This window comes from Staurois parvus, unplaced genomic scaffold (assembly GCF_062004578.1).
Source record: "Staurois parvus isolate SC_StPar_1 unplaced genomic scaffold, SC_StPar_1.0 ptg000392l, whole genome shotgun sequence".
Classification (NCBI taxonomy): domain Eukaryota; kingdom Metazoa; phylum Chordata; class Amphibia; order Anura; family Ranidae; genus Staurois; species Staurois parvus.
This window is the reverse complement of record NW_028318188.1, coordinates 3,646,010-3,670,592: the sequence shown is the minus strand read 5'-3', so window position 1 is coordinate 3,670,592 and position 24,583 is coordinate 3,646,010. Positions and strand designations below refer to the sequence as shown.

Here is a 24,583-nt window from a genome sequence, read left to right as displayed (position 1 = left end):
TTTGCAAGTGGCTTTCAAATTTAACAAATGTGAAGCACTAAACAATAACCATCAAAGTCAAGTAAGGGCCTGGATCCAAATGGACTGTAAGGTTACCACAGCAATTACCAAACTTAAAAACTGTTTGGTTTTGCCAACAAACATTCTATCCCGTCATTTATCTATCTATCTATCTATCTATCTATCTATCTATCTATCTATCTATCTAAGGATTCCATCTACTTGGCATTAATGAATTTTTACAGTGATTGTGTTTCCTCTAGATCCCTGTGCCCAACCTGCAGCCCTTTGGCATTTATTAGACAGCGAGGGCTCCCACGTGCACAGGAGTCTGTTTTGGTTCTTCTGCAAGTCATTCAAGGCAAACTATTTAGACTGCCTCTAGTAGCTCAATGGTTTGGCTTATTTCACACTAACTTACTTTTTCTAAGCTGTCCATGTCTTTGTATGCTTTTCTTCCTCTTATATTTCAAACTGAGCCTGCTGACAGACTATCAAATGTGTAATTTTGTATTTTGGAAGCATTGATCTGTAAGGGGATTTTATTAGCAGTGTTCTTTAGCAGCCTCTTGTAGGCTCCATGCAAACTAGCATTTTTGTATAACTAAAAAAAAGCTGGAAAATAGCTGGATAAAAAAAAGCTGATAATAGCGTTTTAGTAGCGTTTAGTCTTCACCTAGTTTAAACATCTCAGTAGTGACACGACTGAGCATGCCCAGACCAGGAAAACTAAAGAGTGCATTTACTCTGTTGTTGTTTGTGGAGTACTATAGTAAATGAATTTATTGGCAAGCCTGGAAATGTCGTTGAAAAGAGTGAACCTGTTTTTGTGTAAGCGTGCTTATTAAACAGGCTAACATTTATATATATATTTAACAGTATACGTCAATACTTGTAACTATAGAACAGTTGCTATGCACAGAAACACCAAAATAGATATTCTACGAACTTTTTCATTTCCTTTGTAATTTTATTTAGATTGTTTTTTGCTTCTTATACAATATTCTTTTTTTCTCGTTTTTTAAATAATGATAGCGCCATGTTTTATTCTTTTTGTTTTGGAGTGTATATTCTCTGCAGTATATATACTTATGTATGTGCTGTCATGTGCATTAAACATGCCCAGGGACTTAGACTTTTGGGATATAATAACTAAATGGTAGAAAAACTGCACTTGGTGCTCAGCATCTAACAAAAATCCAAATCCAAACTCCCAAAGCTGTGTTCATGTACCACACACAATACCAGTGCTGAATCAAAATTAAAAGGAATCCAAATGTTGTGCTGTGTTTGAAACATATTGCTTGATACACTGACATGCCCAGGGACTTAGGGTTGGTTCTCACCACAGAGTTGCACTCTGAAGGCACCTTACAGCACAGCGGTTTACTGGATAGCACTACTGCCAACTAGCACTAGGGTTGCTGGTTCAAACCCCAACCATAGCACTACCCGCATGGAGTTTGCATGTTCTGCCTGTGTGGGTTTCCTCCCACCAGGGGCGGACTGACAACTCATGGGGCCCCCAGGCAATAGGGGATCATGGGTCCTTGCTTAAACTCAAAAAAGCCTATGAAAAAGGTACCAGGGACATCTCATGGGGCCCCCTACCGAACTCGGGCCCTTGGGCAGCGCCCGAGTTTCCAAATGGTCAGTCTGCCCCTGCCTCCCACACTCCAAAGACATGCTGGAAGTTGTTTTGGCTCCTGTCTAAATTGTCCCTAGTATATGAATGTGAGTTAGGGGACTTTAGATTTAGAATGGGACTTTAGATTGTAAGCTCTTTGAAAGCAGGACCTGATATGAATGTACAATATATAGGTAAAGCGCTGATTAAATTGACGGCGCTATAAAAGTACCTGAACAAATAAAAATTAGTTTTTATATGTTTTTTTTGCAATTTGGTACATTTTAGAAGGTTTCACATAATGTAAACAAAAGAGCTGACATTACAAATAAAAAGTGTATGTATGTGTGTGTGTGGGGGGCTTGCTCTTCCACTCCCCCTTTCCTGGCCTGCAGGAGTGTATGCTCAGATAAGGATGTGTTAGTGATTTTGGGGGGAAGCCACACTTTTTTTTTTTGGCCATGAGGTTCCCCTTCAAATCCATGACAGACTGAAGGGCCCTTGCTGTTGTGGTAAATGTTGGCTATGCTGTTTTCATTCTGCTGTCATTGGGGAGCGACTAGAGCAGCAATGGGCAAACTACAGCCCGCGGGCCGTATACGGCCCGGCGGACCTTTTAATCCGGCCCGCGGAGCTAGGCTCCCGCTAGGCTCCTCTCACAGTCTGCCCTGAAGACCGGTGTAGCATGAAAATCTGTCTCCTATGAGGATCTGTCCCCCTCGACGTATCTGCGCATGTGCCGGAGATCGCCGATCGGCTGCTAATGCCTGAAACTGGCACATGCGCAGATACGTCGAGGGGGACAGATCCTCATAGGAGACAGATTTTCATGCTACACCGGAACGGCGCGGGAAGACGGCGAGAGGAACGCGCAGAGCAAAGGTAAGTGAATTGACACAGGGGGACTTGGGGACTTAATATGGGGGATGAATTAATATGGGGAATGAATTACTATAGGGGGGATGAATTACTATATGGGGGATGAATTACTATGGGGGATGAATTACTATAGGGGGGATGAATTACTATGGGGGATGAATTACTATATGGGGGATGAATTACTATATGGGGGATGAATTACTATGGGGGATGAATTACTATATGGGGGATGAATTACTATAGGGGTGATGAATTACTATATGGGGGATAAATTACTATATGGGGGATGAATTACTATGGGGGATGAATTACTATAGGGGGGATGAATTACTATATGGGGGATGAATTACTATATGGGGGATGAATTACTATGGGGGATGAATTACTATAGGGGGGATGAATTACTATATGGGGGATGAATTACTATATGGGGGATGAATTACTATGGGGGATGAATTACTCTATGGGGGATGAATTACTATGGGGGATGAATTACTATGGGGGATGAATTACTATATGGGGGATGAATTACTATATGGGGGATGAATTACTATGGGGGATGAATTACTATGGGGGATGAATTACTATATGGGGGATGAATTACTATGGGGGATGAATTACTATAGGGGTGATGAATTACTATGGGGGATGAATTACTATATGGGGGATGAATTACTATATGGGGGATGAATTACTATGGGGGATGAATTACTATAGGGGGGATGAATTACTATATGGGGGATGAATTACTATAGGGGGGATGAATTACTATATGGGGGATGAATTACTATGGGGGATGAATTACTATAGGGGGGATGAATTACTATAGGGGGGATGAATTACTATATGGGGGATGAATTACTATGGGGGATGAATTACTATGGGGGATGAATTACTATATGGGGGATGAATTACTATATGGGGGATGAATTACTACATGGGGGATTAATTACTATGGGGGATTAATTACTATGGGGGATGAATTACTATATGGGGGATGAATTACTGTGCTTACTATGGGGGAATATTACTATACTTACTATGGATGACACATACACATCATTCATCTACTCTTGGTCCGGCCCCCGGGTCCAATATATGAACCCATTGCGGCCCTCAAGTCAAAAAGTTTACCCACCCCTGGACTAGAGTCACTAGTTGTTATAATGCCAGCAGATGCCGTCTGCTAACAATCCACAGAATTTGCAGGCAGTAATGCATGTCAGTGCGTTTAGGAGGTGTCTGGCCAGGTCCCAGTGTAGGTCCATGCAGAACACACCCATCATGTTCTAATTTGTTGGAATGAACAAGAACACACTGCACTGGAGTAAACTAGAGCCATTGGAGTAGATGGGAAATACTGGACATGTGTTTTGGCTGCTGATGGCGAATGTGCTTGTCAGCTTGTCACCTGCGCATGCCAAAGGACTTACAACTTGCATTTTTTTTTATTTTCAGCACTGAGCATGCCTAGAGACTTAGCCATTTCACATTTTCTGTTGTACACTGCACAGGTACATATGCTTAGATAACTGTTGCTTTCTTTGTGTGCAAGGTGATGAACTTAGATCTTTGGCCTGTAGTCTGTGAATTGATGCATATAGCCAAGGCCTAACACATTGGGAGGAGTATTTCTGCTAATCAGGTGCAAACACTTGCCTCATTCATGAAGAGACAGATTGAATGGACATGTCCTTCACTGGGTGTGTGGAGTCGTTTGGCGTGCTAACAATACGACCTAAGTTATATAAAGGACTGCAGTAGGGGGAGGGGGTGTGCTTGACCTGAGAAGAGGGCAGGTTATTTGCAGTCAGTCCTTGGTGGTGTATTTTTTTTTTTATTGGGGGGGGGAGAGAGAATATTGTGTACAATGACCCAACACCCCATGTTTGATTTGTGTGTTTGCATTAATTGTTGTACATTTTTCCCTCAAAAGTGGGTTTTTGTGGGTATGGCTTCAATTTTGTGTGTATATTTCTAGTCTGACCATGCGTTTATGGTTTGTGAGCGTTTGTTGTTATTAACAAATGCCAATTGTTCTAATTCTACAACTCTTATGGTGGAATGGTGAGATCTGTTGTACATATTGTGAAATGTGTTGTCTTGTTAATATTGGCCTTATATTGTTCCCAGCTGTACACTGTGAAAGTTAAGTTGTGATCCCTCTTTGACTGTAAGCTCTTATGAGCAGGGCCTTTCTAGCTCTCTTGTGTAAAATGTAGCACCATAAATGCCACAGATTTTTTATACACAAGTAAATTAATGTACCCAACTGTGTTGCTGCTGTCAAAATAAATGTTTAATATGAAACTATTTCTTAGATCAAATTTCTCACTTTCGCAATCAAGTAGAATGTACTGTTACCATCCATACAAATAGTCTACAAAATAAACATTTTATTCTGTACACATGCAAGCTGTTAAATAAAAATAACCCCTCACCTAACCAAAAAAAAACTTGAACAGCTCTAAAGCTGAAATTCAGCTTTCATTGAATTCATCTGGTGGATAGGTTTAGTCTTTAACATGTCAACCTTAACAAGTGGGAGGCACATATGCAAACTGTTGTAATTCCTACACCGTTCACCTGATTTGGATGTAAACACCCACAAATTAAAACTGACAGCTGCAGTTAAAGCACATCTTGTTTGTTTCATTTCAAATCCATTGTGGTGGTGTATAGAGCCAAAAATGTTAGAATTGTGTCGATGTCCCAATATTTATGGACCTGACTGTAACAGAGATATAACTGTCATGGATGTGAAGGGGAACCCCATGGCTAAAGTAAAAAAAAAAAAAGTGCGGCTTCCCACAAAATCACTAACTCACCCTTCTCTGAGCATACAGTCCTGCAGGCCAGGAAAGATGGGTGGAAGAGCAAGTTCCCCCCCCAAAAAAAAAAAAATTGTTCTGGTACTTACTGTATATAGTGCTGTCAATTTACACAGCGCTATATATATATATATATATATATATATATAGTACATTCACATCAGGCCCTGCCTTCAAGGAGCTTACACTCTAAAGTCCCTAACTCGCATTCATATACTAGGGACAGTTTAGACAGGAGCCAAAACAACTTCCAGCATGTCTTTGAAGTGTGGGAGGAAACCCACACAGAAAAAACATGCAAACTCCATGCATTTAGTGCCATGGATGGGATTTGAACCAGCAACCCTAGTGCTGCTAGGCAGAAGTGCTAATCACTAAGCCACAGTGTTGACCATACTGTACAGTATATAGTAGTACCATTATTCAAGAATTAAGATATATAATTGTAAGAAAATATAAGAAAATTTTAAGTAGACATTAAAAATGATTTGTCCTATGAGATATAACTGTATTTTTTATATATATTTTTAACATCAGAAAATATCATGCATTACTCTGTAACATTAATTAAAAAATGCATTTGTTTGCAGAACATGTAAAAAACACCACAAAAGAAGAGAGTTAATAATAGAATTAGCATTAAAGGAAGCCAAACAACATGCCACACCTACCGATTGTTTCTTTTTACACACACACACAGAAATGGGATCTTGGCTTAATCCTGTGCTCCTAAACCTTCTAGGGACCAAGTTTAGCATTGCCTATTATGTAAATGTGACTAGGCTGATGCGACATTTACTAAAAGTCCTTTTCCTATGTGAAGCCACTTTTCCATTAACCACGGCAAGGTCTTAATTGTTTCAGTTAGGTGTAATTTGGTGTCTAACATCTATTGTTTCACCTTATTCTTAGTAAATCAACCCCAAAGTGTCTTCAATATGTGATTGTCTCCTGAAGCTTGTCCCCAGTCTCCAACAACTCCTGATCAGCTGACCACCTCAAGTGGCATGTCTGAGTCTCTAAACATCTCTTTCAGCACGCTTGTAGTCTCCATCCATTTCCTGTTTGATTTCTGCAGCTTTCTCTAGCATTACATTCACTGAATATTATGTGCCCCCCTTTGAGTATATGAGGGGCCACACTTGAAGCCCCCTGTATTAAGTTGACCAACACTGTTCTAAGTGGTTTGGTTTCCTCAAGTTCACAAAAGTGCTAGGAACACCAACGGTTACAGTCTCAACTGGGCCTGCAATGTGTGTTAATGACTGATGTAGAGACGTCAGGGGTATAAACCGATGTGAATGGTTCAGTGTTCTCTGCGTGTGTAAGCACTTTATAAATACATAAAATTTATATCTATCATTGCTATCTTCCTACTATTACCTTTTTTTCAGAAGCACATTTATTCACACTACATTATGTCTGAATCTATTTAACTATGCAGTTTCCAGAACTTTCAGCAAAATGATGTACAAAGTGATTCTTTAAGTATAATTAATTTCTTTTCCCCTGTTCTGGCACTGAATATAAATACATACTGTCACACTGGCCAACAATACTGCCACTATTTTTTTTTTCTTTATCTTATCGGCTGTTCTGCTGAAGTCAATGCTGCAGTATTTGTGCTGTCTGACACAACAGTTAATGGAAAAGCAGTTGCCACTATTCAAGTTTCTTCTTATGATGACATTTTTGTAATTTGATCCACCACAGCAATGTAATCTCATTGTGTAGACTAGATTTTACCATTTACCTATTTTGAAATGATAGATTGACAGGCGTTAGATAGATAGTTTACATGTAAGACAGGGATGAAAAGACAGAGATAGACAGACAGGCAGGCAGGCAGAAAGAGATAGATAGATAGATAGATAGATAGATAGATAGATAGATAGATAGATAGATAGATAGATGAGAGGGAAGAGAAGATATATAGACAGAGAGATAGAAAGATAGATAAAATATTATACAGGCATGGATAGATAGACAAACACATTAGATGTAAAAGAGGAATGAAAAGATAGATAGATAAGATAGATAGATAGATAGATAGATAGATAGATAGATAGATAGATAGATAGATATAGACATTAGATGTAAAAGTGGAATTAAAAGATAGATAGATAGATAGATAGATAGATAGATAGATAGATAGATAGGCAAATAGAGACAGATAGATAAAATATTATACAGGTATGGATAGACAGACAGACACATTAGATGTAAAATAGGAATGAAAAGATAGATAGATAGACAGACAGACACATTAGATGTAAAAGAGATAGATAGATAGATAGATAGATAGATAGATAGATAGATAGATAGATATACATAATATATATGAAACAAGACTGAATAGATAGAGACATTTAAATATAAGACTGGGATGACAGATCAATAGATAGGTGGACAGATAGATAATGTTTTTCACCTGTGTTTTTAGTATTGCTGTGTTTTTTACTAAATTCGAAGATCTCACATTCCTCGTCTGTACCGAGGGTAACAGCTGATGGAATGCAGAACACATGTATATGTGACTTGCTGTAGCTCCATCGTCTAGCGATTCGACTGATTAATTATAGCCCGCCTCGCAGCAGTCTGTGCATGTTTTTTACAATTCCTCTTGGCCACTTTCTCCTTCTCTAGTTCTGCAAAACCAGACATAATACAGTTGTTTTTTTCCAACAAAGCAGACTGAATACATCTATGTTCAGAAATATAGACAGAGAACTCTGTTTTAATCTAGGCCTCAAATTGCTATTCCCTCATGCCACTGCCTTGAGATTAGAGGTAATACAATCAGTATTACTATTGTAGAGGATTCCTCTGAGATGCCACTGAAATCAGTTACAATAAGAGAATTTAATTCCAGCTTGTTTCGAGGCTGCCCAGGAGACATCAGCTGGTTCCTGTAGGTTTGGCAGTCTCATCCTGGAGATATACACAGAATGAACACTGCATCCCCACATCACATTCTACAGGAACCTGCAGAATGTTGTGACTGCCATTTACTGTCAGAGCACCGCACGTAACCAGTGTTCAGTACTTACCGAGCTACTGAAATCTTTAAAGTGGTTGTAAAGGCTGAAGGTTTTTTTATCTTCACGAATTATATGCATGAAGTTAAACTTTGTGTGCAGCAGCTCCCCTAATACTTACTTGAGCCCCATGTCAATCTAGCAATGTGCACAAGAGCCTCAGCTCTCCCGGTTCTTTTCCTCCTCATTGGCTGAGACAGCAGCAGGGCCAGGGCTCCCGCTACAGTCAATCACAGTTAGAGAGCCAATGAGGAGAGAGCGGGGGGCAGGGCCGAGCCCCGTCTTTGTATTAATGGACACACACAGAGCAGAGGCTTGGGAGTGAGCCTGGTCAGGTGCCCTCATAGCAAGCTTTCTATGGGGGCACTTGGCAAAGGGAGGGGCCAGGAGAGCTGGTGGGGGACTCAAGAAGAGGAGGATCAGGGCTGCTCTGTGCAATGTTTTTTTTTTCAGGCAAGTATTACACGTTTCTTATTAAAAAAAAAAGATCTGCCTTTACAATCACTTTAATATTCCTCTGATGATGCCATGTGGGCGAGGCGTAATGCGTAGGGAAGGATTAGGTGAGTGACAGTGTTGGATGCCAGAGGAGTGAACGCTGAGGGCTACTCATGTTCTTTATCTTCTGCGTGATTTGTCACTGATCAAATGTGAGTGCATTCCGTATATATTTTAATAAAGCTTTGTATTTTATTCATACTACACTATGGTCAGCTATCTCTGATTTGGAGCATCTAAATTATCTGTTTCTGTGATCGCAAAGGTGTACATGTGCAGCAGTTGAGGCCAATAGTGGGCTGATCCCTATTGCTGCTGGATCTGTGTGGACATATCGTGTGAAACGTATCTGTGAAGCAGCTTTAGCTGGAGGTCGATTGTCTTTGAGCAATGTGAGACCTGTCAGGTCTTATGATGAAGTTATAGGCCATCTATGAGCACAGTGGTGATTTGCACGAAGATTCACTATCTTTGAGGTATTACGAGCATTTGGAGTTTGATTTCACTTACTCAATGGGGAAACACGTTTACGGATTTCAATACATTTACATAGTTACATAGTTAGTCTGGCTGAAAAAGGACAAAAGTCCATCCAGTTCAACCATAAAAAAAAAAAAGTTTTACTCCTATACCCACAGTTGATCCAGAGGAAGGCAAAAAACCCAGCAAAGCATGATCCAATTTGCTCCTGCAGGGAAAAAAAATTCCTTCCTGATCCCCCGAGAGGCAATCGGATGTTCCTTGGATCAACTTTACCTATAAATAGTAACCAGTTATTTAAGAGACTTTATCATAGATTTTCTCTTTATCACGGACTTCATTCACTGGTTGTTTGATTTTACTCAACTTTGTTTGATTACGGTCATTTATATTTGGATGTATGTTGTGTAGACAGGCAGCGCCACACACTGCAGTTAAATCTTGTTATTATTTGAAAACCATGAGAGTGATCTTTATTCTAAAGATACTGCAGATGTAGATTTCAGAAACAACACCAATTGGGATACAGATCAGTGCAATAGGACTATTCACATCTCAGATTTTAGCAAGTACCCAAATTAGGACATGGATCAGTGCAATGGAACTATTCACATCACAAATGGAACTATTCACATCTATGTGTAACATTTTAAAAGCTGTACTGACATTCTTCAACAGGGAAAGATGGGCCAGCAATGGAATATAGCTGTGCATGTAAATACAATCCAGTTACTCTGCAAGTAATGCTCTGGAACTATGCAAGCACTATGAAATGGAAAGTCAATCAGTCACAGCGCAAGGAACCCCCTAGCAACTTCTGGAAGAATCCTGGCTGAGAATGGCTGCTAGTGGGAGAGCAGAGGCAACATCTACATTAAAAACTAGATAAAAATAGTCAGTTTAGTGATTATTTTCAGTCTACTTACTCAATTCTTCAGTAAAGGTCGCTGGCAGGAAAGGAGTCCTGGTGAATGCATGGCAGCCCCCTGTAACAAGCAGAAATACAATGATTATAGCATAGATGCAGCAATAGACAGCAACAGAGCTGTTTTTATATACAGGCAAAAACGCTTTGTATTATGAAAGGTACATAAATACGGAAGTAAGGACCATACATTGATTAAAAGGAAAACCTTACAGGAGGAATTATAAAGCTTGAAAGGCTACAAAAGACTTTCTAAAGGCCTGGGTAGTCACTATTTCACAATAACATCAAGTGACTATGGTGAAGGAAATACAGTATATTCTTAAAAAAAAGAAAACTGTATTTGGAAAGTTCCAAGGAAATAGATAATCAAAAACACGTCATCATTTATTGGCTCATATACAAAAAAAAAAAAAAAATACAACATGACTCACAGTAAACATCCAAAATCAGGCTGCCTTTCACTGATGCAACGCCTATGCAACTGTTTTTTTGTATGCAACACCTTTACCTGAAATCTTGGGCAGTGAATTTAAGCCGACCAAACACGCATCGAAATTTGGCTGGTTTAAGAAGGATCAGCCTACATTCGATCCATGTATGGACAGCCTGATTGTACCCAAGTCAATCCATCAAATGATTTGGGTACAACCAGACTGTCGGATTTTTTACATTCGACTACTGCCACTGGCTATAGCCACTAGTAACAATCACTGGGTTCTAATTTTTATGAGTGACTTGCTGGCTTTCTCCCTCCTGCACAGTCCGTGTTTTTCACAGGTCCATGCCACAGTCTGTTTCAATGTTTTTGTTTTTATTTTTTTTTTCATAATTTTATATGCATACTGGTATATATCATTAACTCTAGTTTTGCTTTATCTGACAGTATGTATGTTTTATATATATATATATATATATATATATATATATATATATATATTCACATATATACATCTTTTACTTTTTTGTATGTCTTTAATCATCTTGTAATGATGTTATACAGTATCTCACAGAAGTGAGTACACCCCTCACATTTTTGTAAATATTTTATTATATCTTTTCATATGACAACAGTGAAGAAATGACACTTTGCTACAATGTAAAAGTAGTGAGTGTACAGCTTGTACAACAGTGTAAATTTGCTGTCCCCTCAAAATAACTCAACACACTCAGAACAGGCCTTGCCATGGTTGACCAAAGAAGTTAAGTGAACATACTCAGCGTCATATCCAGAGGTTGTCTTTGGGAAATATACGTATGAGTGCTGCCAGCATTGCTGCAAAGGTTGAAGGGGTGGGGGGGGGGGGGGTCAGCCTGCCGTGCTCAGACCATATGCCACACACTGCATCAAATTGGTCTGCATGGCTGTTGTCCCAGAAGGAAGCCTCTTCTAAAAAGATGATGCACAAGAAAGCCCACAAACAGTTTGCTGAAGACAAGCAGACTAAGGACATGTATTACTGGAACCATGTCCTGTGGTCTAATGAGACCAATATAAATGTATTTGGTTCAGATGGTGTCAAGCGTGTGTGGCGGCAACCAGTTGTGGAGTACAAAGACAAGTGTGTCTTGCCTACAGTCAAGCATGGTGGTGGGAATGTCATAGTCTGGGGCTGCATGAGTGCTGCCGGCACTGGGGAGCTACAGTTTATTGAGGGAACCATGAATGCCAACATGAACTGTGACATACTGAAGCAGAGCATGATCCTCTCCCTTTGGAGACTGGGCCACAGGGCAGTATTCCAACATGATAACGACCCCAAACACACCTCCAAGATGACCATTGCCTTGCTAAAAAAAAGCTGAGGGTAAAGGTGATGGACTGACAAAGCATGTCTCCAGACCTAAACCCTATTGAGCCTCTGTGGGGCATCCTCAAACGGAAGGTGGAGGAGTGAGAGGTCTCTAACATCCACCAGCTCTGTGACGTCGTCATAGAGGAGTGGAAGAGGACTCCAGTGGCAACCTGTGAAGCTCTGGTGAACTCCCTGCTCAAGAGGGTTAAGGCAGTGCTGGAAAATAATGGTGGCCACACAAAATATTGACACTTTGGACCCATTTTGGACATTTTCAGTTATTTTGAGGGGACAGCAAATTTAGACTGTTATACAAGCTGGAAATTCTGAGGACCCTCTGCACACTGGTATATACCCTTCCAGAAGGGTATATACCAGTGTGCAGAGGGTCCTCAGAATTTCTAGTGTTAATATGTGGTTACACCCCTTTAGCACCTGATGGATAAATGCATGCACTAGCTGTTGGGATTTGAGCACAGGGATCTCTTGTTTGTTATACAAGCTGTACACTCACTACTTTACATTGTAGCAAAGTGTCATTTCTTCAGTGTTATCACATGAAAAGATATAAAAAAAATATTTTTCAAAAATGAGAGGGGTGTACTCACTTCTGGGAGATACTGTGTGTGTACTTTGTGATAATTGTCAAGAAGGGTTTAATAGCATCTACTATACAGGTGTGCATTTTCCTTTTAAGCAGAGGTCTCGCTATTGGTTCCTTGTTATGACTAAGCACTGAAGTTGTGTGAAACGCGTTAATGTTCCTGCAACCCTGTGTTACTGTCATTTGGAATAAAGACGTTTTATTCAAACATTATTTTGCAGAGTACGGACACCTTTTTCTTCTTTAAATCACTGCCCCCCTTCCACTCCCAACCGCAATAACACAATAGCTCTGCAGGAGGCATAGCCATGGTGGAGGGAAAGAAAATCGAGTCATCTATTGCAAATTTGCAAAGGTCAAATTAAAGATTAGACAGAATTTCAATATAAACAGATGCCAAGTGATCAAGGTAAGGTTTAAAGTGGAACTGCACTGCATTTGAGCACCACAAACCAAAAATGCTATTTAATTTATTTTTAATATTCAAAGCAAATTCGCCCATCCATCCTTGTCTCCTTGCTTTATTTTACTGAAAAATCATTTTGAAAAACACCCCCTGTCATTTCTGGCAGTGGACATCTTGAGATAGGGCAGATGATTCATTTATCATTTACTTCCTGAAATCTATCTGCCCTTAGCTTAGGCAAAAGCTGAGCTGTGAACCCTCCCTTCCCTCCTAAAGATGTATGACATCATTTGCCTAGGCATGGAAGTAACTGAAGCAATGTAGAAAAATAGATTAAAACAAGTAAATATGGTATACTTTCCCACCTATTTACTAATGCTATCAGCATAAGGATTAAAATAGTTCATGTAGATTGAAAGAGTGAAGTTCCACTTTAAGTTCACAGTGCAAACTTACAGTTGCAGAAGGGGAAATTTATGAATGATGTTGAATTCAGCTGCATGTATGCATTAGGTTGACAGCAGTGCCGATGCGCTGATCACTTTTTTTTTTTAATTAACTTTATTGAAATGTCACAAAATGACATTTCATTAAGTTCTAGGTTGCAGCAGCGGTGGATGGCGTTGCACTGTGCTCGCCAAAAAAATAAATAAATACTGCACTCCATACTTTTTTCAGCGCAAACCACAGCAACACAGTGGTGTGAACTAAAATGTGAACTGACACAATCATCCTTTAATAGCCATGAACCTGTAATCAGATGGATGCCTGGATTTGTTGTGCTAAGTACTGTTAATTGGCATTTGAAGGAACACAATTTATATCCATTAGTAAATAAAGACTTTACTTACAACATCCATCACAATGAAGCGTGTTATAAATTCTATTCCTTACCTAGGTAAACATAAACATAGGCATAAGTGAGGAGGCCTAGCAATACAGGAGACACAAAAAAGCTGATGCCAAATTCAGATTGTGTTTAGTTCAAACATCAGATTTTGGGATTTTGGACACTCAGAAACAGTAACGGGAGTTCTGGAGGCTTTGTGCGCGGAGGTGACAAAGTACACTGCAGCTGTCTATTGGCCGTATATGGTGCTGTGATGGCACGGCTGCTAGCTTCAGCCAATCAAATGCCTGGGTTTTATTCCTTTTAATTTAGCTGCCAAACAGGCTTCCTGCCAGCTAAGAATTCTCTGCTATTCTCAAACTCTGCAGGGTTTAGCTCATAAGTAAAAATACTTTATGTATTTTCCTTTCTAGGGACTACTATTCCTTTGAATATTTGCAGTCATTTTGGCTTCCACTGTTACATTATAAATGGCAGATAAAAAAAAAAGAAAACCTAATGTACGTAGCTTATATAATGGAGTGGGAAAAGTAGAACTACAAAAAGGTCACGCAGATTATATTGTGGTCTAAAGGAAACCTGTCACCACCGCTGAGATAATTTCCTAAATGGAAACAGTCTGCACACATGAAGTGCTAATGACCAGACTCCCAGGCTGAGTTACACTACTAAATATTCTCCCTCTTAACAGTCTATGCCACTAATGGGCATAGCCTCTCACTGCTGCCATAATGCTGATTTAAAAAAAGTCAAATACCAACACATTTTAGGGCCTCATGCCCACTGGACGTTTTTACAGCTGCTCCTAGGGGCCTCAGGCGTTTTTTTCCTGCCTCTAAACTACCCTTCATGTTATCCTATTTATTCATGCTAGGATTAGCAGCATTTTGTGGCAGGAGAGTTTAGTGGCAGGAAAAACCCACTGCCAGGATGTACTAGAGCAGCAGCGTTTTGGCTGAAAAAACGCCTGATGCACTTAAACGCGTCTAAATGCGTGTTAAGGCTCGGTGCCTTTAGTGCTTGAGCGATAATTTATTTTAATGGCCAGAATAAATTTATTCTAGCCAATGAAATGAAATAATGCCCAAGTGCTTGAAGTGGGTAAATGCGTGTAAACGTGGCATACAATTTTACAAGTGTCAAACTTTTTTTGGCCAAAACGCTTCTGGCTTCTAGAAGAGTTAAAAATTATTGTCAGTGTGCATGGAGCCTAAAAAATGCAACCATGTGCATTACAAATCTGCTCGAGGTTCTGCATCCTTCAAGACCCCTTAGAAAGCAGAATGTCATTCATTTCAATGAATAAATGAAAGCAAAAGCAGAGCAGAGCCTGGTTACACCACCCGTCCACTTAAAAGATGAATTCCAGGTATTGAAAATGAATATTTTAACATTGATCCAGCTTGGACCGATGTAATTATGTGAATACCATACCTGGCCAATCCCCCTGAAAATCACTGTGGTAGAGACCACTTTTCCCAGTAATCTCCATTTGATTCTTCTTATGCCAACCAGCTGCTCTGCTGCCTTGTGAATACAGGAGGTTGCCCACTCAGCAATGGATTCAAAATGTTATCCGATTGGTTGAAGTGGATAAGTGATTTCACAATCGGCACATCATCCAATCAGAGAATTCTTTGCATTCATTGAGACAATGCAAAGAATTAAATGGAATTCAGATAGCAGCTGGGCGGCCACTCAGCACGGGACCTAGAAGTCAGTGGAAATCACTATAGTAGCCATACCTACTACAGTGATTTCCAGCTTCCAGGAGGATCTTCAACTAAAGGAGGAGAGCAAGCTCTTTTCTTGTATTAGCCTTTAGAGTTATTGCTGGGTCATATACCCTGTATCAGGGGCCGACTGACCATTTGGAAACTCGGGCACTGCCCAAGGGCCCGGGGTCAGTAGGGGGCCCCATGAGATGCCCCTGGTACCTTTTTCATAGGCTTTTTTGAGTTTGGGCAAGGACACAGGGGCCCCATGATCCCCTATTGCCAGGGGGGCCCATGAGTAGTCAGTCTGCCCCTGCCCTGTATCCAGGCAAAATCACTGTTGCTACTTTTGTGATCCCAATTATTTTGTACAAAAGTTCCACAGAACAGTTCAGTGCACTACAAGTTCCAGCTTTCAGAAATGTCAGTCAGGAATTTCAGAAAGATTCAAATAGAGATCAATAGTCATGCAAAAGGATCCTGTAGCTTCCTTTAGAGATCCAGGAAGATCTAGTAAGCTCAAATGAACAAAGAATAAAAGCAGGATCCTCAGCATAGTAAGAAACATTTGTTGAACAATTAAAATAGCACACTTACATGTAGGATTCTTGACATTCAGGATAAGGAGTGGAAGTGGACGCCACGAAGCTGTTAATGTGCATCGGTAGCTTTTGCTTCCAAAGCTGGCATTTTGACTGTTGTCAAAAAGCTGCCAAAGCCTTACGTCCTACAGCACTATCCACTTCCTCGTGGCAACCCCTACAGGATACTGAAAGGTGAGGGAGGTAACACATTTCAAAGGAACAATCCTCGTCAAAACGTAGGATTTGACAAAGAAGGATTGTTCTTTTGAAAAGCATTGCTGCCCCCTGTACAGCCCCATCCTTTCAGTTTCACGAAGGAGTTGCCACGAGGCAGTGGATAGCGCTGTAGGATGCCAGGCATTGGTGGCTTTTTGACAGCTGTCAAATTGGGTTCCCTATGCCGGCTTGGGAAGCAAAAGCTACAGACGCACATTAACAGCTTTGCAGTGTCCACATCCAATCTTTATGCTGAATATCAATAATCCTACATGTAAGTGTGCTATTTTAATTGTTCAATAAATGTTTCTTACTATACTAAGGAGGATCCCGTTGTTATTTTTATTGTACTAATGGCTTAGCTAGATCACCCAATATGGATTGAAAGTGATCACCCAATGTGAATCGCGTGATCACCCAGTGTGAATTAACAGTGATCACCCAGTATGAATTGAAAGTATTCACCCAGTGTGAATTTAGAATGCTTTCAATTCATTGGGTGGGCATATTATGTGTTGGCTAGATCCGCAGGTTCTCTTTAAAATACTTAACGCATGTAAAGTCCATGTGACCTTTCATGGTAAAATCCCATGATTTCAGCTCCTCCCATTGATGTCCTCTATAATGTAGAGCTACTCCCACAGAAGCTGCAGGAATACTATCCAGGACTTCCCCAAATACTCTGCCCCGCAGCCAGACACTTAGGCTCATTCACACGTTTCTCCAATAACCAGTCTAGGGGTGCTGTTTTTATTTTTGGGAGAACTTGGATAGGACTTGGAATTAGGTGGGATACTCCAGAAATAAGAACTATGTATAACTGAGGACTTCAAGTAACCTCTTGGATAAGCTATGATGAAGTCCATGCTTGAAGCAAACAGTAGACTTCAGCTTAAAGCAGCAGTTGTAATAGTGTGCGCAAACTTAAGCAGAGTCTCTTGTAGCAAGAGGCTAAATGGAAAAAGCTCTTTGGAACACCAGCTGTGTTTCCTTTAGCCCAGACCCACAGCAAACTTCCTAGGTCCACAAGGGGGTTAAGTAGCACACAGTCTCTAATATCATTTGGGGTGTCTGTACTCACAAAGGACCAAGAACAGATGGACACCTTTCTCCATGATACCAGACCAGATCTTTAGTAGACAGCCTTTCAGTCAGCTTCAGGAGAACCCGGGTCTCAGAATTCAGGCCCTCAGGTCACCCACCTGAGGCCACATGGCAGTAGATACCTAGGAGGGCAACATGCCCTTCTCTAGGCTGGAACAATCCTATCCAGGAAAGACCCATAGCCCAGTATGCTCACAGAATTTATACAGTTACCAAGCATGCCATCAGAGCCAGTCTATTTGGGATAGGCTGGGGCTACATCAATATTCGTGCTGCCATCTGCATAGCTCCACACCTATCATTAGAAACGTCTCAAGCTTTTTGGACACAGAGGGAGCTATAAGCCTGGCAGCAGCTGAGCAAACTGAGCACACCTAACTAGAAGAACATAGCAACACTAATTACAGTGTGCAAGTTATGCTTTTACCTAGCAATAATTACATGCACACTGTCTACAGTGGGACAACTACATGTACCCATCTAAACACAAACTAAATCTATCTACACCTAGCAATTATCTAGCGGAGTGCAATAATAATAGAGGTCTCTAATGCAGACCAAAGGACATTCTCACTGGCCCTAAAGAATAATGAGCATCTTGGGCTTTGGCTTGGCACATGTCCCAGTACAGCCATAACTCTCTATGACTGGTCTTAACAAATGCCCAGCAACAGGGTGAATTGTTGTAGCATTCAAGAATGTAAACATTGCCTGATCCTGAGATTATGGCATTTATTATGAAAGTGCACGTAGCCTTTAAAGCACACCTTGAATGGAAGAATATACATTCTAACAGTGTATTCAATATTTAGCCTTATAAACTAAAGGAAAAAATGTGCAAAACCCTGCTTGTGTTATGTACCACTGTAATCATCCTGGCTCCACTAAAAGCATTAAGAATGCCAAACTGTAAAGGCATCTCAGACTTCCTAGTCTTGTGGTCATGTGATATGTGATGCCAGCAGTCTCGCTTGACCTGAGCTCTGGACAATGCCCAGCTCAGTACAGAGTTCTCACAGTGTGTCTATATTCTCACAAGGCTGCAGAGGTAGCAAGGGTAGCTTGAAATCAGTAGTCAAATGTTCTGGTCTGAGGAAATAAAATGTAAGGTATGAAAACTGTATTGAAGGGACACGATTCCCCCTCCCGACCAGGCCATGTTTTGCGTTACGGCGCTGCGTTACTTTAACTGACAATTGCGTGGTCATGCTATGCTGCACCCAAATGAAATTTATATCCCTTTTTCCCGATTATTATTTTTTGCACTATAAAAGAAAAAAAAGCCGACAATTTTGAGAAAAAAAAACAGTATTTTGACATTTGCTATTAAACATGTCCAGTAAAAAAATTTAAAACGCAAATTTTGTCATAAATTTAGGAAAAAATGTATTCTGCAACATGTCTTTGCTAAAACAAAAATCACAATACGTGTAAATTAATTGGTTTACATGAAAGTTATAGTGTTTACAAATGGCGATATATATACAGTGTTTTTTTATTTTATTTTTACTAGTAATGTTGGCAATCAGTGACTTATAGCGGGACTGCGGTGGGCATTCTGACACTGGGGGGAACTGACATCCCCAATGACACCAATACAGTGATCAGTGCTAATAAAAAGCACTGATACTGTACTAATGGCACTGGGCAGGAAGGGGTTAACATGTGGGGCGCTCAAAGGGTTAACTGTGTGCTGTTTTACTGTGTGCTGTGTGTGTGCTTTGAACTGTAAGCACACTGCTTTACATGGCTCTGCTATGCAGAGCCATGCAAAGCAGTGTGCAGGAGCTGACAGGGGAGAGAACTGTATTGTTAACATACAGTTCTCTCACTCCGTCGGTAATGCTCCTTGATCAACGGGTGCCAGCGAGTAATCACTGGCTGGGACGAGGTGATTGACAGCCGAGGCAAATAGCGGCGTGGGTAGGGCGCGGACACCCTACCTGGAAATGCAAAATGCATCCTGTAACAGTATATCTGCTATAGGGCAGCGAGAAAGCAGTTAATGTTGAATTAATGGTTATCGCAAAGCTTTAAGGCTCCATGCACACTAGCTTAAAAAACGCTGTTCCCAGAGGAGTTTAGCATTCTGCCTGTAGAATCAACTAATGTTATTCTATGTGTCCATGCACATTAGGTAATCTAGTGGCATTTTTTAAGCTCAGCTTTAGAGGCAGAAAAAACCCTTCTATTGTGTGTTTTTTGAGAGCTTTTCTGGCAGAAAAAAAAACACTAAATGTTCCTAAACGCTAGTACAAAAAATGCTCAGAATTAGTGTTCTTTTCTGCCTAAAGCTCTGGCATTTTGCTAGGCCAGTGTGCATGAATCTTTAATAAAGCCCAACTCCAAGAAACCTAACAGCCCTAGTGCAAGGGTTAAGTGACGGTTTCTTTTTTTTATTATTTAATTTTTTCTAATTTTATCATCAGTATAAATATAACAATTTCTATACACTCAATATAATATTCTCCACATCAACATATATATATATATATATATATATATAAACACATACCCATTTCCCTCCTTCCCTCCAACCACACCTCCCCTTGCCAGTGGTCACCCCCTATTTCCACACCTCTTTTTTCCTGTTCCACTATTCTATTTTATTCCACACCTCTAATTTCCCCCTTCCTTTGTTCTTCACTTCCGATATTTATATTAGTCAGTTCTGAATATCTCCTTGATGTTTTAAAGCCTGCCCATCTATCCCATATACTTCTAAATTTATCGACTTTATCCACTCCCTTGTAATATAACTCCTCCGTCCTATGTATAAATTCCACTCTACTTATCCAATCCCTAATTTTAGGGGCTTCCTGAGCTTGCCAAAACCCGGGGATCGATCCCTTTGCCACGTTAATCATATGAAAAATCACTGAACTCTTATATTGCTTCTCCATGAGGGCCATATTGTGAAATAAGCACACCCAGGGGTCCTTTGGTACACTAATTCCAGATATTTCCTGTATTTGTTGTATTATTTCCTCCCAATATTGCTATATTTTTGGGCACTCCCACCACATATGTGCCATTGTACATTCCATTCCACATCCCCTCCAACATAAAGGTGAATTCTCTATCTGTTGTCTATGAGCCACACTCGGTGTTACATACCACCTAGCTAAACATTTATAATTCATTTCTCTTGTGTTCATATCCACCGTGCCATGTATTAACTTAAATATTCTTTTTTTTCTTTATCATTCAATTTTGTTCCTAATACCTTTTCTCACTTTTCTAAGAACATTGGAGAGAGAACTCCAGACATAGCGGTAAGAATCTTGAGAGAGGTCACATGCCTTCTCATTATGTCAGTACTAAAAAGTTGTTTGAATGGATTCATCTCTTCCCTTGTTCTCAGTGGCTGTGGGAGAGTTGTGACAAAGTGTCTTAATTGAAAATATTGCCACTTATCTAATACATAAAATACAGTAATTCCTTCTTAATTTTTAACTCTATATAAGTGCTCAATTCCCCTTTATTATTTATTTATTTCAGGTACTTGTATAGCGCTGTCAATTTATGCAGCGCTTTACATATATATGTTGTACATTCACATCAGTCCCTAACCCTCAAGGAGCATACAATCTAAGGTCCCTAAATCACATTCATACATACACATACTAGGGCCAATTTAGACAGGATCCAATTCACCTACCTTTCTCCATAATATCCTTTAAACATGCATTTGTATCTCTTATCCAATTACCTGCAACATTCTCATTTCCTGGGGGGGGGGAAATTATTTTCCCCACAACGGTATTAACAGTGAATTTTATTCCCACCCCTTTTGTGTATGAATTCTATCTCAAATCCTAAAAACATTACGTGTTAAAGTGCTAGTATTATTCGATAATTTTCTAAACTGTTGTGGCAGCCAAATAATCTTATTTAACTGTATCTCACTGAGTGTACATTCCATCTTCACCCAGTTTTTCCCTGTAAATTGTATAACCAGTCTGCTATACGTGAAAGCAACACCGTGTGATAATATCTTTTAAAATCTGGTACGTTCAGACCCCCATTGACTTTATCCTTACACAATACCTCATAGCTGACTCTTGGTCTTTTATTTGCCCATAAATATTTTAGAATCATCTTTTTTATTATCTCAAAGAATGACCATGGTAAGTAGATTGGGAGCATTTGAAGTTTATACAATACCTTAGGGACTATTATAATTTTTACCAAGTTTATACGGCCAATCCATGAGATTGTTCCATTTAGCTATTTTCTTCAGTTCCTCTTTCAGTTCATTTATTAATGGGATATAATTTGCCTGATAAATAGTCCTATCATCGGGGGTTAATGTTACACCTAAATAACTAATGTCATTCTCCCTCTATATGAAAGGGAAAGCTTCCTGTCACTCTGGCATTCTCCATGTAAAACAGAATGTCGTCTGCATACTCCGCTACTTTATGTCCTACATCCCCTATCCTAATTCCTTTTACATCTATATTTCCTTGAACAGTTGCCAATAATGGTTCTAATGCTATCACATAGAGTAATGGAGAGAGGAGGCATCCTTGTCTAATTCTATTATGCAATTTAAAAAATTGTAACGACATGCCGTTTACCTTGACTGCGGTCGTTGGGGAACTGTATAACGCTTTAATCCATTGCATCATCTTAGGTCCAATACCCAAGACTTCCAATGTATCAAACATAAATCCCCAATTTACCCTATCAAAAGCTTTCTCGGCATCAATTGATAAAACAATCGCCGGTCGGTTTTCTTTCTTACTTTTTTGAAAAAGCAATAATGTTCTCAAACCATTACCTCATCCTTCTCTCCCTGGAACAAAACCCACTTGATCTGTATGAATCCATTCTGGCATCAACTTCTTCATTCTCTTTGCTAATATCTTTGCATATAATTTTATATCTATATTTAATAGAGATATGGGCCTGTAGCAAGCACATTGGGACAAGTATTTGCCTTCTTTCGGTAAAATTGTAATGCATGCCTGCAATGACTCCTCTCTCATTGCCATTACCTCGCCCAAAGCGTTCATGTATACACACATCTTAGGTACTTGTAGTTCCTTAAATTTTCTATAATATCTCAATGTATATCCATCTGGTCCAGGGCTCTTTCTTGTTACTGTACTTTTAAGAGCTGTATAAATTTCTTCTTGCCTAATAGGCTTATCCAGAGCTACTAATTTCCCTTCTTCTAGTCTAGGCAACTCGGCCTCTTTTAGATATGTCTGTATTTTTCTTTTCCTTTCTTCTACCAACTCCTTCGGTTTTTTTAGATTTAATTTCATATAGATTACTATAATATTGTTGGAAAGTTTTAGCGATCTCAGTGGTTGAATACACCATTTTTTCTTTCTTATCTCTAATTTTTTCAATATAATTTGATTTCTTTTTCCTCAGTTTTCTCATCAGATACTTTCCTGGTCTATTCCCCCACTGAAATCACTCTTTAGCTACCATATTGAAAACTTTTCTCGTTTCATATTCCATCAGATCTTTTATCTTTTCCCTTTTTTGGGTTATCTTATGTTGTATCTCTGTTTCTGTTTTTGCATTATGCAACTGTTTTAACTCATATAATTCCTTAATTAGAGTGTTTTTTTCCTGTCCCAGTTCTTTCTTTTTTTTTGCCCCCCATTGAGATCAAAATTCCCCTAAGATTCATCAGGTCATCGCGACTTTGCTTCATGTAGATGATTACTGTCTTAGCCATTATGCCAAAATAAAAGATAGAAAAGAAAAACAAAGAAGGGGTGGGGAGCAAATTGCCAAGTATGTCTTCTACAAAACAAAAATTATGCACTGAGTGAGCTTCTGTAGGTCAGTCACTTCTACCAAGCTTCCAACCTTTAGTACACAGGTTAAATGAATAAACCATGCACTAATGTACTAAGCAGATCCCACCACTGCCAGCAATCTGTCACGGATCCAACCCACAAGCACACGCCCGCAACGACTAGGTAACCGAGGCGTGCACGTCCGGCCGTGACTTGGGGTAAGAGGGAATGAGGGGGACTTATTCTGAATATATAGAAGACCAGCCGTGATATACTTTCACAGCCCGCACTACCTCCGGCCACCACTAGATGGAGACTCCACTCCAATCCAGCTGGCTGACCACACACACAGGCAGATACGAATCTTATATACAATCTGGTGCACGCTAAGGGTTGAGGAGCAGCCTAGCAATTGGCACACCCTTCTAGGATTCCTCCAGCTATCCTACAAGCTAGAACCCCAGTATTAATCACTCTTCCACTGTCCACACACCCCCACACCAGACACACCACAAACGGTAGCTTTCCACCACCCAACAGTTTGTCCGCAAACTGGTCTGCTGGGCCACCACACACATACATATCTCCGTATGGCAGACCTGCTACCTTACAACCTGCATTCAATCTGCCAACACGCAGTACAATTGCATACAGATAGGCAATGAACTTGACCGAGCATATAAAGACACTGCAATACAATACAATCTATGAGCCCGAGCTTAGGTACCCAGAAGTCACTTATTAATTTTATGATTTAATATCCCGAAAGTGGGCAGTGCATAAAATATGTACAAAGAAAAAAACAGTTACAAAAAATGCAAAAAGACACACAATTGGCTATTGACTATAAAATAAAAGGGAATAAAAACAGAAATAAAACTTTTACCAATAGTTATCCTGTGACTGGAGCAAGTCAGAGAAAGTCCGTGATCCGCCAGTCAATAGAACCGGCTCCGTACGAATCACACTGTCCATATCCCAGGTCCTCAATTTATGAGAATATGGACGTAGGCTGGACATTAGCCCTTAGCCAATGAATTCTGGGGGGTGTTCCTGTACCAGCCCACAGGACATTCTGGGTACTGAAATGCCCAAAGTCATTTGGACCAGGAACGGTTTGAATCACCAAGTCAGGAATTGAATTTCCGAAACCAGCGCATCAGTCCGATTGCGACAGTACCAATCACTGTTCAGCTGTCGCAATCAGGCGCCAGATAACCGTTTTCTGCGTTTCTCTGGGATTCTACAGAGGCTACAAATACAGT

The 24,583-nt window shown here is 40.0% G+C and overlaps 1 protein-coding gene across 4 annotated transcripts in view; it reads right to left on the bottom strand.

Annotated features, from left to right (window-relative positions):
- Positions 1-24,583, bottom strand: part of GCNT4 (glucosaminyl (N-acetyl) transferase 4) — a 73,165-nt gene that overhangs the window by 9,155 nt on the left and 39,427 nt on the right. The window contains exons 2-4 of one of the 4 annotated variants that reach the window (XM_089686157.1): positions 13,936-13,978; positions 10,280-10,339; positions 7,769-7,985 (exon numbers count right to left, since the gene is read on the bottom strand). The gene's annotated coding sequence lies outside the window, so the exon portion shown is untranslated. The remainder of the gene's footprint in view (positions 1-7,768; positions 7,986-10,279; positions 10,340-13,935; positions 13,979-24,583) is intronic. The other 3 variants (XM_089686158.1, XM_089686154.1, XM_089686155.1) reach the window with 3 other exon arrangements.